The sequence below is a fragment of the Cervus canadensis genome, chromosome 2 (assembly GCF_019320065.1).
Source record: "Cervus canadensis isolate Bull #8, Minnesota chromosome 2, ASM1932006v1, whole genome shotgun sequence".
NCBI lineage: Eukaryota > Metazoa > Chordata > Mammalia > Artiodactyla > Cervidae > Cervus > Cervus canadensis.
The window spans coordinates 111282957-111297286 of NC_057387.1; the positions used below are offsets into that span (position 1 = coordinate 111282957).

Below are 14330 nucleotides of genomic sequence, written 5' to 3' on the forward strand. Positions count from 1 at the left end.
GATGCTTATCTGACATCAAAAGCATCCTGAAGACCCCCAGTTTGGAAATTCACCATATATCCCACCCTGTAAGGGCCACAAGCATGGTGGGGTGGGGCACACACCCTCCCAAGTGCTGGAAAAGCCAGGGGCCAAGGGCTAACATTCTAGAGGCTTCCCCGGCCACCTCCCAGGAAGGTGGGGGTGGCCACACCCTCCATATCCCTCACTGGAAAAAGAAAGGCCACCCTCACCACCCTGCTATGGGACTCTTCCCCAAGCCTCCTCTCCACCCAGGATCTTCTTAATGATTTTCTCACTGCTGTGAGTGGAGAAAGAAAAAAAAAATACACATTATAGTAACGGAAAACCCTTGCCTCAACAAAGAGCTTGAGACCACGTGATCATTCCCAGATCTTGAATTCCTACAAACACCCATCACCTTCCCACCCTTCCGCCTTCACTCTCAGCAAAGCCCACGCAGGAACGGAGCAGAATGCAGGTCCCATCCCTCTGGGCGCTGTCCCCAGAGGTGGCCTGAATGCAGGAAGCCTGCTCAGCTGCTCTGGTTGCAAAGCCCAGGTCTGTTCTGGGGACCAGCTCTCTCGCCTGGCACTTCTTTCCCTGTTAGCTGGGAGAACCCTGGGGAGCATACACCAATTCCCCCATCACTTCTCGTAGAATATGACAGGAGGGCATTATCTTCCGGGAGAACAGAATCAAATGGCACATTTCAAATCACGATGCAAATTAGTTTGGGAACCTCCACGGTTGGGCCATCTGCCTTCCTGAAATGGTAAAGACTGGACTGCCCTCTAAGCCACCTACTGATGCCACAGCCTTGCAAGTAACTGAGCATCTCAGAGCCCGGGAACATCTTTAAAGCCAGGGAACCACACCTCAGCGCCCCCGACCAAGAACCTCTTCCTTTCTCTTTAGCCCAGCTAAAGAACTCAGGAGTTCCAATACCATCCAACAACCAGCTGGTTTTCAATAACATTTTGCTTGGGAAGCAAAAAAAAAAAAACGGATTTTAAAGTCATTTCTGTTCAGTTTTTTGAAGGTACAGGAATGGGCCCCCTAGGAAGAGGGGGATCCCCAAGTGAGAACTGTCTCTCCCTTTGGGGTCCGAGCACCCTTGCAGCTGTGGGACCCAGTGGTTCTTGTGCAGAGTTAGCTGCGTTCAGCAAGAGAAGTGGCTGGCAAGGGCCGGCTCCTCTGAGTCCCCACTGGCTGGAGGACACTCCCCTGCGTCTAGAGCAGTTTGTTCTTGGGGTCTAGACCAGCCTTTCAACTCACTCCTCGAGCTGGCTGTGAAATGCCAATTTCTGTTGACAGCCCCCAGGACTCTGCTGGGCCCTCCCAGGGAGCCCACTGCATACAGTAGCCTCTGACACAGGTCCCCAGAGTAGACTGGTGACTGTCAGGGATCACTCTCCTTCCTGGGCGAGAGGACCGGGGCCCCACCCTCCCAGCCGGGGAACAGGCCCTGGGCCTCTGGGCTTGGCACGCGCCATGCATATGGGCAGCACAGGCCGGCTCGTGGCCCCAGGGGCCCTGCCTTATCCACCGGGCCTGCTGCCCAAACACCAAATTCCTTCTCCTCCTCTGACCCTGGCAGCTCCTTTAGGCAACCCCAGAGCGGACCAAGGCACCAGCAGTGACTTCAGATTCCTGAAAAGATGGAGTCCTTATGGTGAGAACTGAGGAAGCCTCCACCTGCCCCTTGCCTGGACAGCAAAGTCACCCCCGTCCCCCGGTGGGCGACAGAGGCGCTCAACCAGCCCACCCTACCGGCCACCTCGGAGAGTCTCCCCAAAGTGACTCTGGGATCCCTGCACAGGCACTTCTGCAAACAAAGCCGATTCTCAGATTCCAGCTGAGCTTTCAAGGAGGAGGCAACGTCAAATAAAATAAACCCTGAGCCCGAAAGCAGAGAAGGATGGACAGGACAGACCGCGCTGCAGGACTCAGGGCAGCCCCAGCCCTCAGCCCCACCGCGGAAGACCCAGGCGGCGCACACGGAGAAAGAAAAAATCGGCCAGAGCTTCCAGAGACCACAGCTCCTACAGCAAAGAGACTCCCAGGGCGCCAACTGGAGAGCCATCGAGACGCGGTCAGCGGGGTTTGAAGCACTTCCCCCTGGCCACAAACCCGAAACCGGGGAACAGGGGCGAAGGGGCACTCACCCTGAGCAAACCTGGAGAAGCCTGCGTCCCTGGGCTTCGATATTCAATTATGTGCGATTCTGACGCATGGTTTCCCCCACGGGCTGCGTCTCCTTTCCCTTCTGCAGGAGAGGGGGGACCCCAGGCGGGCGGAAAGCTGCTCTCGTGGGCTTCACAGGAGGCTGGCGCGCGGGAGAACTGAGCGGCCTTTGGTGCAGGACTGAGCTTCAAACTGGACGGGGTCCAGGGATACAGTCAAGGCTGCCTCCAGCTCCTCCTCCTCCCTTCTCCGCCCCCTCCTCTCCCCCTCCCCAGCGGGCCTGCCCCAACACTGTAAATGAAAACCAGACTCCTACTCTGTTGCTTCTGGCCTGGACCACAAGCTGATGTCACCTCGGAAGGCTGTCTTCACCCCACGAGCCCGGAGCTGGATGCCTGCAAACCCCAACTCTTTAAAAAAAAAAAAAACCACCCCTTCTACTCATCACCTTTGGGGCTGGGCCCCCGGCGGCCGCAAGGAGAATGAGTTCTGGAATTTTTTTCATGGGTCTCCATGGTTTTCCAGCAGTGTTTCCCAACACCATCTGAAAGGAAAACAGGAAATGCAGTCTCCCCCGTCCACCCTCACCACACCCTCCCACTTCTTGAAGTTTCTGAATTGAGACTTCTCCTAATAACCTCCCCTTTCAGATATTAAAAAACCAGCCATTAAAATCGCCTTGGCGTTCGGCTAACCAAAGCTCTGTTTGCCAGTGAAAAGGCAAGAAAAAAAGGCTACATCTTTTTTTTTGGTCATTCTGTATATAATGATTCTGATTGTAAAGCTAATGGTCCCAACTCCAGGACACACACGGGGAACAAGAAGGGTTATCATGCTCAGATGTACAGGAAGACCCTTGAGAAAGAACTTGTGTTTCTACAAAGCTGGTACAGTTCACAGCGCATTGATACGAGTTATCTCTTGCATCAAGACCAACCCCACCTTTTAAACAGATATAGATCATGCTTGCTTAAGTGAGATTATTGTCCCATTTGACAGATGGAAGAACTTGGCTTTGTAGCAGAGCTCAGATCAGAATTCTGGCTGTGGATGCCCTAAACTTCTTACTGCCCACCCATCACGTGACCCTGCTGAGAAGTCATGTGAAATATCAAGAGACATCTGCAGAAACAAACTTATTGTTACCAGGGAGTGGGGGTGGAGGCGATAAATTGGGAGATTGGGACAGACATATACACATGATTATATACAAAATAGAGAACTAATAAGGACCTACTGTATAGCATAGGGAACTCTTCCCAATACTCTGTAATGATCTATATGGGAAAAGAATCTAAAAAAAAAGAGTGAAGGGAAGCCTCCTGCACTGTTGGTGGGAATGCAAATTGATACAGCAACTCTGGAGAACAGTGTGGAGATTCCTTTAAAAAAACTAAGAATAAAACTACCATATGACCCGGCAATCCCATTGCTGGGCATAAAGCTTGAGAAAAGTATAATTGAAAAGGACGCATGTACCCCAGTGTTTGTTGCAGCACTATTTACAATAACTTGGACACAGAAACAACCTAGATGTCCATCCACAGATGAACGGATAAAGAAGCTGTGGTACATCTACACAACGGAATATTACTTGACTATAAAAAGGAACGCATTTGAGTCAGGTCTAATGAGACGGATGAACCTACAGCCTTTTACATGGAGTGAAGGAAATCAGGAAGAGAAAAGCAAATACTGTATATTAATTCATGTGTGTGGAATCTAGAAAGATGGCACTAATGATCGCGCTTGCAGGGCAGCAAAGGAGACGCAGGCATGAAGAACAGACCTTTGGACACGGTGGGGGAGGGAGAGGGTGGGATATGTGAGAGAGCAGCGTGGAAGCAGACACATTACCATGTGTAAAACAGACAGCCACAGGGAATTTGCTGGATGTCTCAGGGAGCTCAAACCCAGTGCTCTGTGAGGACCCAGAGGGGCGGGATGGGGAGGTAGCTTCAAGAGGGATGGAACATGTGTACACCTAAGGCTGATTCATGTTGATGCGTGGCAGAAACCAACACAATATTGTAAAGCAATTATCCTCCAATTAAAAATAAAATAATTTTTTTAAAAACAACTGTTTTCCTTTAAAAACAAGAGTGGCTATGTGTGTGTGTGTGTGTGTATGTATATCTCAGATTCATTTTACTGTACATCTGAAACTAACACAACATTTTAAATCGTACCTCAATTTTAAAAAGTTTTTAAAAAAGAGCAAGCGAGACATCTGAAGGAGACTTTTCACTTGGAGATCCTTCCAGAGCAAGGTTGGGGAGTCAAGGTATCATTAACTCCTTTCTAGACGATTTCTTGCATTTAGGGAGGAAGGGAAGATGGTACAGGAGAGACGGTGCCCACCGTCCTCCTGCAGCTCAGAGGCCCCCTTACTCACCCACCAGAAGGCTCACCCCTTCTCTACACCCAGGGGCTCTGGTGGAAGAATGTCAGGATGGAGACGAAGACCTGGACTGAGGTGCTTCCCTGCCCGTCTCCTGCAGGGGAAGAAGAAATGAACAGGGGCTCCAAGTAGGAGCAACACGGCCCACGTGACGTGTGGGCAGACAGGGTTCCCACTCAGGAGAGCACATGTCCCACCAGTGTCCCCACTCCGAGGGGCTGGCATGGACTCGGACCCATGGACCAGGACACATGCTGCCACTTCATTGGCCGGGTATGCAGGAACCATTTCTGCAAGGCACATCATGGGCTGCAAATAAGGGAACATTTGCTCACAAATTTCTGTCTCAAGTAGCGCCCCTTAGAGAGGTTTGCAGAACAAGTGTGGCCTCTGTGTCCCTATTCAGTCGTTCCTTTTTTCAAATACCAATACAGCTATTTCTTTTCAAAATCACAGAGAATACACATTCCTTGGTATTAGGAATGACTATCAACATTATTTAAACGGCAATGGCAAACATCATTTAGAACAAGCATTAAAGAAACTAAAACCACTGCTTAATCAGAACCAGGTCTCCGTAATATTTAACTGTAACTAATCATTGACAATCTAGACCCTTGCCAACAGAGCCTGTGGTCGCAGAAACTTCTGGAAGCTGGCAGCCTTTGGTGGAAAACCTCCCACATCCTCCCAGGCACTCACCAGAGAGAGCACTGTGGCTCCTATGGTTTTCTCACTGAATCACTGGGATCTGGGATTCTCAGTGAAATGACCAGTTCCTCCTGCCACCTGGTTCCAAGACAAAACCATCCCAGAAGTCAGCACTGACCACAACACTGACGGTCCCGGGTCTGGGCCTGGTAGCCCCCCAAGGAAACTCAGAAGTCACCGAATCTCACGGTCCAGTTTCCCCATAAATGCTGTGTTGAACCAGCACTGGTACCTCCTCCCTTCTTCTGCACAAGTTAGAAACTTGCAACCCCTGCTTCCCAGGCTCCACTGTAGTTAGAACCCAGCGTGAGGATGCACTGGAGTGATACTGCGGACAGGGGTGTGGGGTGGGGGGGGTGGTGATTTCTCTGCTGCTTAGGCTGGTCTTTTCCCTGGCAGCCAGTACAGAATGGGGCGCTAGCCCCCTCCCAGACCCCTTCCGAGGCCAGGACAGCTGCCCTAGCCATGGCACCCTCCTTGAAGGATTATCCCCAGCTGCTGGAAGCTGCCTCTTCCAGAGGCGTTGGGATGGGTGTGGTGGGTCTAAGGGAGACCTCAGCTTCATGGGTGCGGAGGGTGAGTTACAGGGAGGTTGTGAAGGCAACAGGCTTCCCTGGTGGCTCAGTGGTAAAGAATCTGCCTGCAATGCAGGAGAGCCAGGTTCGATCCCTGGGTCAGGAAGATCCCCTGGAGAAGGGAATGGCAGCCCACTCCAGTATTCTTGCAGGAAAATCCCATGGACGGAGGATCCTGGAGGGCTGTATGTAGTCCCTGTGGTCAGAGTCAGACACAGCTGAGGGACACACACCCACATTCTGTGAATGCAGCAGCGGCAGCCAGACCCCAAAGCCCAGCATGGCGTGGGCTAGGCTGGGACTGCCCTGCCCGTCTTCCTTCCCTACCCCTGGATTGAGGCTGTGACCCTAAACTTGGGCTCCACGGTGCAGCACCCTGCTTCCACCTCCCAGAATGGACCAGAAGGCGATGCCCAGTGGCCCTCAGAACTACTCCCGGAGGCCCTGCCCCCAGCGCACACCGCTGACCCCTCCTGATCATCCCCGGTGATGGATCCCTTTCTGCTCACAGTAAGGAGAGTGGTTTCTGTTTCCTGCCTGAAGCCCCGACTGGTATAGACGTATTACATCAGCTCTGAAGCTTCTTGCAGTTCCAGCAGCCTGTGCTTATATATTTTATATGACCGAATGAAAAGGAAATGGCGCTGTGCCCAAAGGGACTGTAGGTGTAATACGTATGCAATCAGTCTCTGGCTCAGTGACGCACAGATTTTTCTCTATCTAGTGGCCTCTCAGCCTGTGAGTCTCTTCCCTTGAATGCAGGCTCTGTTGTTTGTCTTGCACTTCTCTCTTGGCGCTTCTTCCTGATAAAGTCTCTCTGCCCTTTGCAGACCTCATTGCACTAACAAACACAGAATCAGCCCACAGGGATACAGGCTCTTCCAATGAATTGCTCTGTCTCAGCCATACATGTGAAAGTCTACACTTAAATGGATTTCGATTTCATTTTCAAAAGAAATGTGAAATGCACTCTCCTCCAATGCCGCCTCTTCCTTTTCGTTTAAGTCCGTGCTGAGGGGGAGGAGAATGTACATAACACAACTCGCGTGACCCTGAAATTGTGACTGGCATCACAGTTGACATGGAGCCCCAGGGAGCTCGTGAGAATCTTAAGAAATAACCCTGACAGACGCCTTGGGAGCAAGGGGTCAAATGATTCACAACCAGCTCACAGGAATGAGCTTCTGTAAGTGCATGTGAGTTAAGCCCTCTTCCATTTGATGTCCTCAGTAATCCCCTCGGATCAGTTCTCTACTACCGCTCCCACCCCCTGTTACCATAACAACCAGCATCCCATAACAGGCCCTGGTAGCACTAACAGAGTGGAAGGGAGCCAGAAGCCCCCACCATGGTGACCATAGCCTCCAGTTCAGAGATGTGTGCTCCAGAGCCTCGCCCTCTGAGCTCAGGGTCTCTTGACGAGTCAAGGGGTACCTCTCTGGCTACACTGGAAAGACCTGCTCTGGACCACAGCCAGCACCCCGACTCTTCAGCCCCAGGACACTGCTCAAGACTGAAGACCTCGTCTCAACAGGAATCCATAGATTTGGGAAATGACCGCCAGACATGGAGACGACAGCATTGTGGGAAAGGAAGAATCTCAATCCTGCATAGTTACGTCCTGACCTTAAAAGACTGTAATAATCCTAAAATAAAAGGAAAAGCACATTGTCACCAGCTGGGGCATTCACCAAAGGGGCAAATGCTCCCGCCTTCCTAGGGTCAGAGTGGGGAGGGGTAGGGTCTCAGGTCAGGGCACACAGTCAAGAAGGCTGCCCCATCACAGTAGCCTGGAGGGGACCTTCGTTCATCTGGGTGTGTGCAGACAAACATGTGCGTTAAATCCTGCACTTGCTGATGCGTAGGAAAAGTGAGCAGGGAGGAAAAGTTAACTGGCATTTCTGCCTTTAAGATAAAAACCAAATTCTTAGAAGAGCCAGAGTCCAGGGTAGGGAGGGGAGGAGAGACTCTGGAGGGTTCTCTGCTTGCCTGCAGAGTTCCCGCATTCAGAGCCCACAGCAAGCATCTGCCTGTGTGACTGTGTTCATAGATTTGCTTGTTGTGAGGTTGGAGTTTCATCCCATGGGAGAAGGGGGATGTGAGATTCCAAAGTCGGATTAAAGTAAGAACCCAAGAGGCAACTCGACTATTTCAAGAGAGGAAGGATTGTGAGGCCAACCAAGGGGGAGGACTTGAGGTTTCCTCCGACCCCGCAGCTGGACGGTGGATGGGAGTCCTCGCTCCATCCCTGTGCCGGTTTTCAGCCTCCGTGAGCAGCCTAGTGGAAAGTGGGCTGCCCGGCTAGGAACGAGGCCCTAGTCCTCCCCTGCCACTAGCGAACCGCAGGTCTTGGGCAGTGAGGCTCCGCTTTCTCCTCTGCGGACCACGTGCAGCCATGCCCGGGGTGTCCAGCACGGTCCAGCGTCAATGCCGGGCACTTGGGGCTGGAGCAGCCACACTTGTCTCAGCCTGGTTCCCAGCCTTTACTTCCTCCTCCCCTGCCCCAGGCTGCAAACGCAGACCTCCACCACATCAGCCCCACCCAAGCCCAGGCTCTGGAACAAGCTTAGAAAATATGCAGTGGGCCCGCTGCCCCTTCACCCAGCTCCCCCTGGGTGCGCTTGGCATGTGTGTATTGGTATAATCCTCCACGCTGATTCAGTCTGCTGTTCAAATAATGCAGTTGTAGCAATTTGGGGTCTAAAGCTAAATGACATCTCACCTTCCATTACTAAAGCACAGCAGGCTACCTAAAGAAGATGTGGGGTATAGATCCAATGGAATATTATCCATCTATTAAAAAAGAACAAAACAGTGTCATCACGGCAACATGGATGGACCCAGGGATAGTCACACTGAGTCAAGTAAGTCAAACACAGACAGACAAATAGCATATGATAGCGCTTATGTGTGGAATCTTTACAAAAAAAAAGTACAAGTGAACTTATTTATAAAACAGTAGAGTCACAAATGTGAAAAACTTATGGTTACCAGGGGATAAGGGGGAAGGGATGAACTGGAAGATTGGGACTGAGATATACACACAGCTGAACCCTGATGGCTTAGTGGTGAAGAATCTGCCTGCAAAGCAGGAGACCTAGGTTCAATCCCAGGGTCTGGAAGATCTCCTGGAGAAGGGCATGGCAACCCACTCCACTATTCTTGCCTGGAGAATCCCATGGACAGAGGAGCCTGACGGGCCACAGTCCACGGGGTCACAAAGAGTCAGGCACAACTGAAGCGACTGAGCGCTCACACACACACGCACACATAAAATAACTAATAAGGCCCTGCGTGTAGCACAGGGAACTCTACTCATTACTCTCTAATGACCTCTGTGGGAAAAGAATGGAAGAAAGAGTATATGTATGCGTATAACTGATTCACTTTGCTATACACCTGAAACTAACACAGTAGTGTATATATACTATGCTCTCATTAGAATTTTACAAAAAATAAAAATAAAAAAAATAAAGCATAGCAAGCTACGAAGGAAAACATACACAGACAATGGAAAGACATCTGCTTTCTCCTTTGTCTAGACGGGCACTGGCCTCGTTCTGGGAAAGGCCCGTTCCTACTTTCATCAGGTGCTTCAAAGGGGGCCGCCGTCTTCCTGCAGAACCGTCCAGCCCGCCTCCGCTGGTCAATCCAGGGATGGTGCAGGACACAGGGGTCTGCACTGACGTTCCCCGGGTCTCCAGGTCGGGCCTGGAGCCGGCCGTCTCCGGATCCCAGGAGCGACCATGTTTGCCGCCGTGGGGAGGAAGGCTGCGAGGGAGAAGGAAGCCGCTAGGAGAGGAGGAGACAGGATACCTCAGCTTCCTGGTTCCCCACATCCAGAGCCCGAGCCTGTCCCAGGGCTGGTCTCATCCTACCCATCTCCACTCTCGCTTTGATCTCTGAGCCGAAACTTACTCATTTTTAACGCTAATCTGAATTAGGATCTCAAGATCCGCGACCAAAGTAGTCTTGCCTGATCCATTAATTAAAACTCTTCACATAGCAACCTGCTAATGTAAGTTCGAGACTAGCAGATCAGTCAGGCCATTGTAATAATGACCATGGCAATTCCATGATCATTTCTGCCATAGTACAGATGGACCCTGTCTTGATTTTCCTTGATTTTTCTTTGAAATTATCCTTGATTTAAATGTTGTGTGAGTTTCAGGCTTATTGCAAAGCAGTTCAGATATATATTGAATAAATTTATATATACTTTTCCAGATCCTTTTCCATGAATTCTTTGACTTTTCTTAGAGCCGTTTTTTCTAATCAAACAGACAGGAAGGCGTTGTCACAGAGTGTCACATGGACTCAAAAGCCTGCCATGGAAATTAGACATTCAGTGATCTCTCCAAAGCATCCACCCAGCGAGACATGGGGGAGGGTTTTGCTTCCTAAGGCAAGTCTTCAACTGCAAGGGTTCAGGAGACACCTCGTGACAATACACGCTCTTGCAAAGAATTGCCTAACGAGAGGAATTTCCTATTTATCTTGCTTAAATAACTTTGGGGGAACATGTGAGCCCCCTCCGTTTGGGGGAATGAGAAGATGCATGGAGCAGAGGTGACTTGCCAGCACTGAGCTGGCTCTAGGAAAATCTGTGTAAATAGCCCAGTTAAAATTATAACATTCTTCCTAGAATTTTGTGAGCTATAAACCATGCCCTGCCGATTCATTTTAAGGATGGCAAACTCAACTGTGAGAGTGGCCAAGAAACTTTTTGCAGTTGATTGGAATTCAAAAATTCCAGCAAGGAGATGGATGTTTGGTTTTATAATTATCAGACTACCCAGAGTCCCAATTTGACTCTTTTTTTTTTTTTTTCAAGCTTTTGAGATATAAATTTCCATCCATAAAGAATGGGTGGATTGGTTTTTTAACAATCTTAGCCTTAGGCATAAAGTCAAATGTCTTCTCATTTTAGCTTCAATGTTGTCTCGATCCCTTCATTTATCCAGCAAACATGCACTGAAGACTATTGTGTGGAAAAGTGCTGGGCGGGGAGGAGGCATCAGACAGAAAGGCGTCCCTCCAGGCCAGGCGGGACCTACAGGGAGCCTGGTGCAAATTCTTGGGGAGGCCAGGAGAGGGCGCCCTCGCCTCCTTCCGGGCAGGCTCAGGGATTCCTGGAAGCCATGGCCCCTGGCTGCGGGCCTTGAGAACTGGACACCGGTGTGCAGAGGCAGGTCTTTCAGGACCGGGAGGTTCCAGTTGCCTTTCAAGAGTGAGCTGAGGCTGAAAGCACGAGGATTCATTGGGAGTCAGTGACGAGGACACAGGCTCCACAGCCCTGCCCCATGAGGGTCACGCCTTCCTCACCCGCAGAGGAACCAGGAGGTTCACTCCCAGAGCAGACCCTCAGCTGGGCTTCCCAGGTGGTGCGGTAGTAAAGAATCCACCTGCCCGTGCAGGAGAGCTGGGTTCGTTTCCCAGGTCGGGAAGATCCCCTGGCGAAGGGAATGACTACCCCACTTCAGTATTCTTGTCTGGAGAATCCCCTGGACAGAGGAGCCTGGTGGGCTACAGTCCATGGGGCCGCGAAGATCAGGCAAGACTGAGCGACTGAGCACGCATGCACGCCTGAGACCCTCAGCTAGCCTGAAAGGACGCAAGGTTAAGGAAAGCCTACCCCCGAAGCCACTTTGTAGAGGATGGGTCCTCTTCTGGCCGCCTGCCCCCTCCCGCCTCCTCCCCTCTCCCAGTCCCTGCCCCCTCCAGCCCCCTCTTGCCGCCCACCCCCCGACTCACTGTCCCATCCTGTCCTTCTCCTGGCCCCTCGGCCCCCACAGCAAGCAGCAATTGGCACATGCCCTCTGGAATATTTTCCTGGAACTGCTGTGACAGACTGCCACAAACAGGAGGCTTAAAGCAACAGAGATGTGTTGTCTCTCAGTTCTAGAGGCTGAAGGTGCAAGACCCAGGTGTCAGCAGGACCACGCACCCTCTGAAACCCCTAGGAGAGGGACCCCCTTTCTTCCTTCAGCTGCTGGTGCCCCAGGCACTCCTCACCCAACCTCTGTCTCTGCGTCACAAGGCTTCTCCCTGCGTGCCTCTGTCTTCTTACAAGGACACTCGTCAGACTGGATCGGTGTCCCCCTACTCCGCTGTGACTTCATCTTCACCAATTACGTCCGCAACAGCCCTGTTTCCTAATGAGCTAAAAGCTGAGCACTGAAGAATTGATGCTTTTGGGCTGTGGTGTTGGAGAAGACTCTTGAGAGTCGCTTGGACTGAAGGACATCAAACCACTCAGTCCTAAAGGTAATCAGTCCTGAATATTCTTTAGAAGGACTGATGCTGAAACTGAAGAGCTGACTCATTAGAAAAGACCCTGATGCTGGGAAAAATTGAAGGCAGGAGGAGACGACAGAGGATGAGATGGTTGAATGGCATCTCTGACTCGATGGACATGAGTTTGAGCAAGCTCTGAGAGTTGGTGATGGACAGGGAAGCCTGGCGTGCTGCAGTCCGTGGGGTCGCAAAGAGTCGGACACGACTGAGCGACTGAACTGAACTGAGCCCTGTTTCCTAATAAGGTCACCTCTGAAGCCCAGGGGGTTAGGACTTGGACGAACCATTTTTGGGAAAGACAGTTCAACCCATTACAGTCTCCCCACAGAAAACCAGAAATTTCTTCCACAAAGAAACTCACTGGACAAAGAGAAAAAGCTGAGAAGATGCTGATACATGGGAGGTCCTGCAGAAAAATAGGCAGATCTTCACCCCACTGTGGAAACCATCATTCAGCAAGCCCCATCCTGAAAACAGATGAACTAAATTAAACTTACAGGAAAGAGAAACAATGTAGGAAGCAGAGAAAACTCTTCTACAGAGGAAGGATGAATATTCATAGCAGTTCACGGAGAGAGAGTGCAACCATGAAACAAGAAAAGGATGCTACTTCTTAAATGAGAATATTTAGTGGTTAAGAAAGCATTTATCAGTAGTGGTTAAAAATAACATAGCAAATTTAACTCATATGTGGATTCTAAGAAAGCCCAGAGACTGAGTGTTGAGAGAAATGGGGAGATGTTGGCATAAAATCAGTTATAAGTTAAATATGTTCTGGGGGCTCTAATGTACAACCTGATTGATAAAAGTTAATCAAACTGTATTAGACACTTGAAATTTGCTGAGAGAACAGATCTTAAGTGTCCTCACCACACACACACACACACACACACACTCACAAAGGAACTGTCTGAGGTCATGGATGTGTTAATTAGCTTGATCGTGGTAATATGCAAAAAAAAAAATACTTTAGGAAAAGTAAAAAATTTGATAGAAATTTTTGGACAACTAGCTAGAGGAAATCCCTCAGCCAGTATGACAAAAATCAAAGAGAAAAAATAAAACAGGAAAGACAAGAAAATTACAAGTTCACCCAGGAGGTCCAAAATCTGAGAAACAGAAGTACAGAATGAAAGAACAGAAAACAATAGGGATGAAAATAGCAAATAGATAATACAAAAATAAATAAATCCCAGAATTGGAGGGTCTGAATTTCTGGACAATAAATGAAACAAAGAATGAGAAGGGATCCCTGCCAAGGCACATCTCTGCCACATTTCACAAAGCACTGCAAGTAAAGAGAAGATCCTATAAACTTACAGAACATCAAAAAGGGGAAAAAGGGATTGAGGGTTTACACAAAGAATTAGGAACCAGAAGACCTATGAGACGTTCTCAAAAGTAGTAGCGGAAACAGAGACCATGGAGCCATGCCTTCAAAAGTCTGTTAAAAGTAAGTATTTCCATCCTAACATGCCACATCCAACCACCTATTAATCAGAGGGGCCACAGAGGATGAGGTGGTCAGATGGCATCATCGACTCAATGGACAAGAGTTTGAACAAACTCCGGGAGACAGTGAAGGATGGGGAAGCCTGGCGTGCTGCAGTCCACGAGGTCTCAGAGTCAGACTGAGCGGCTGAACAGTAACAGAGGGCAGAGTAAGGACACTGTTGGGCGAGATTTCAGAAACTTATTTTCTAGTACCTTTTCTCAGGAGACTACTAAAGGATGTGCTCCACCAAAATGAGAAGGAAAACCAGAAAGTGGAAAACAAGGGCTCTGAGAGACAAGAATCTAACAGAAGAAGCAGGAAAAGGGCACTTCTAGGTATGAGTGCTTAGTCGTTCAGTCGTGTCGGATTCTTTGTGACCTCATGGACTGTAGCCCATCAGGGTCCTCTGTCCATGGGATTCTCCAGGCAAGCATACTGGAGTGGGTTGCCATGCCCTCCTCCAGGGGATCTTCCTGACCCAGGCATCAATCCCGTGTCTCTTATGTCTCCTGCGTTGCAGGCAGGTTCTTTACCACTAGTGCCACGTGGGAAGCAGGTGGATGATGTAAAACAACCACTTGTGCAGCCAGCCTGGCAATCAATGAGCCAGGACCAGAACAAGAGGTGGGAGTCCAAAAGGGAAGTTCTCGGGAACTTAGGAAAC

The 14330-nt window shown here is 50.0% G+C and overlaps 1 protein-coding gene across 8 annotated transcripts in view; it reads right to left on the minus strand.

Annotated features, from left to right (window-relative positions):
• The window catches only part of COL6A3 (collagen type VI alpha 3 chain), a 90349-nt gene extending 87958 nt beyond the window's left edge, over positions 1 to 2391 (minus strand). For all 8 annotated transcript variants that reach the window (XM_043462073.1, XM_043462072.1, XM_043462071.1 and 5 more), the window contains exon 1: positions 2169 to 2391. The gene's annotated coding sequence lies outside the window, so the exon portion shown is untranslated. The remainder of the gene's footprint in view (positions 1 to 2168) is intronic.
• Positions 2392 to 14330: the final 11939 nt, after the last annotated feature.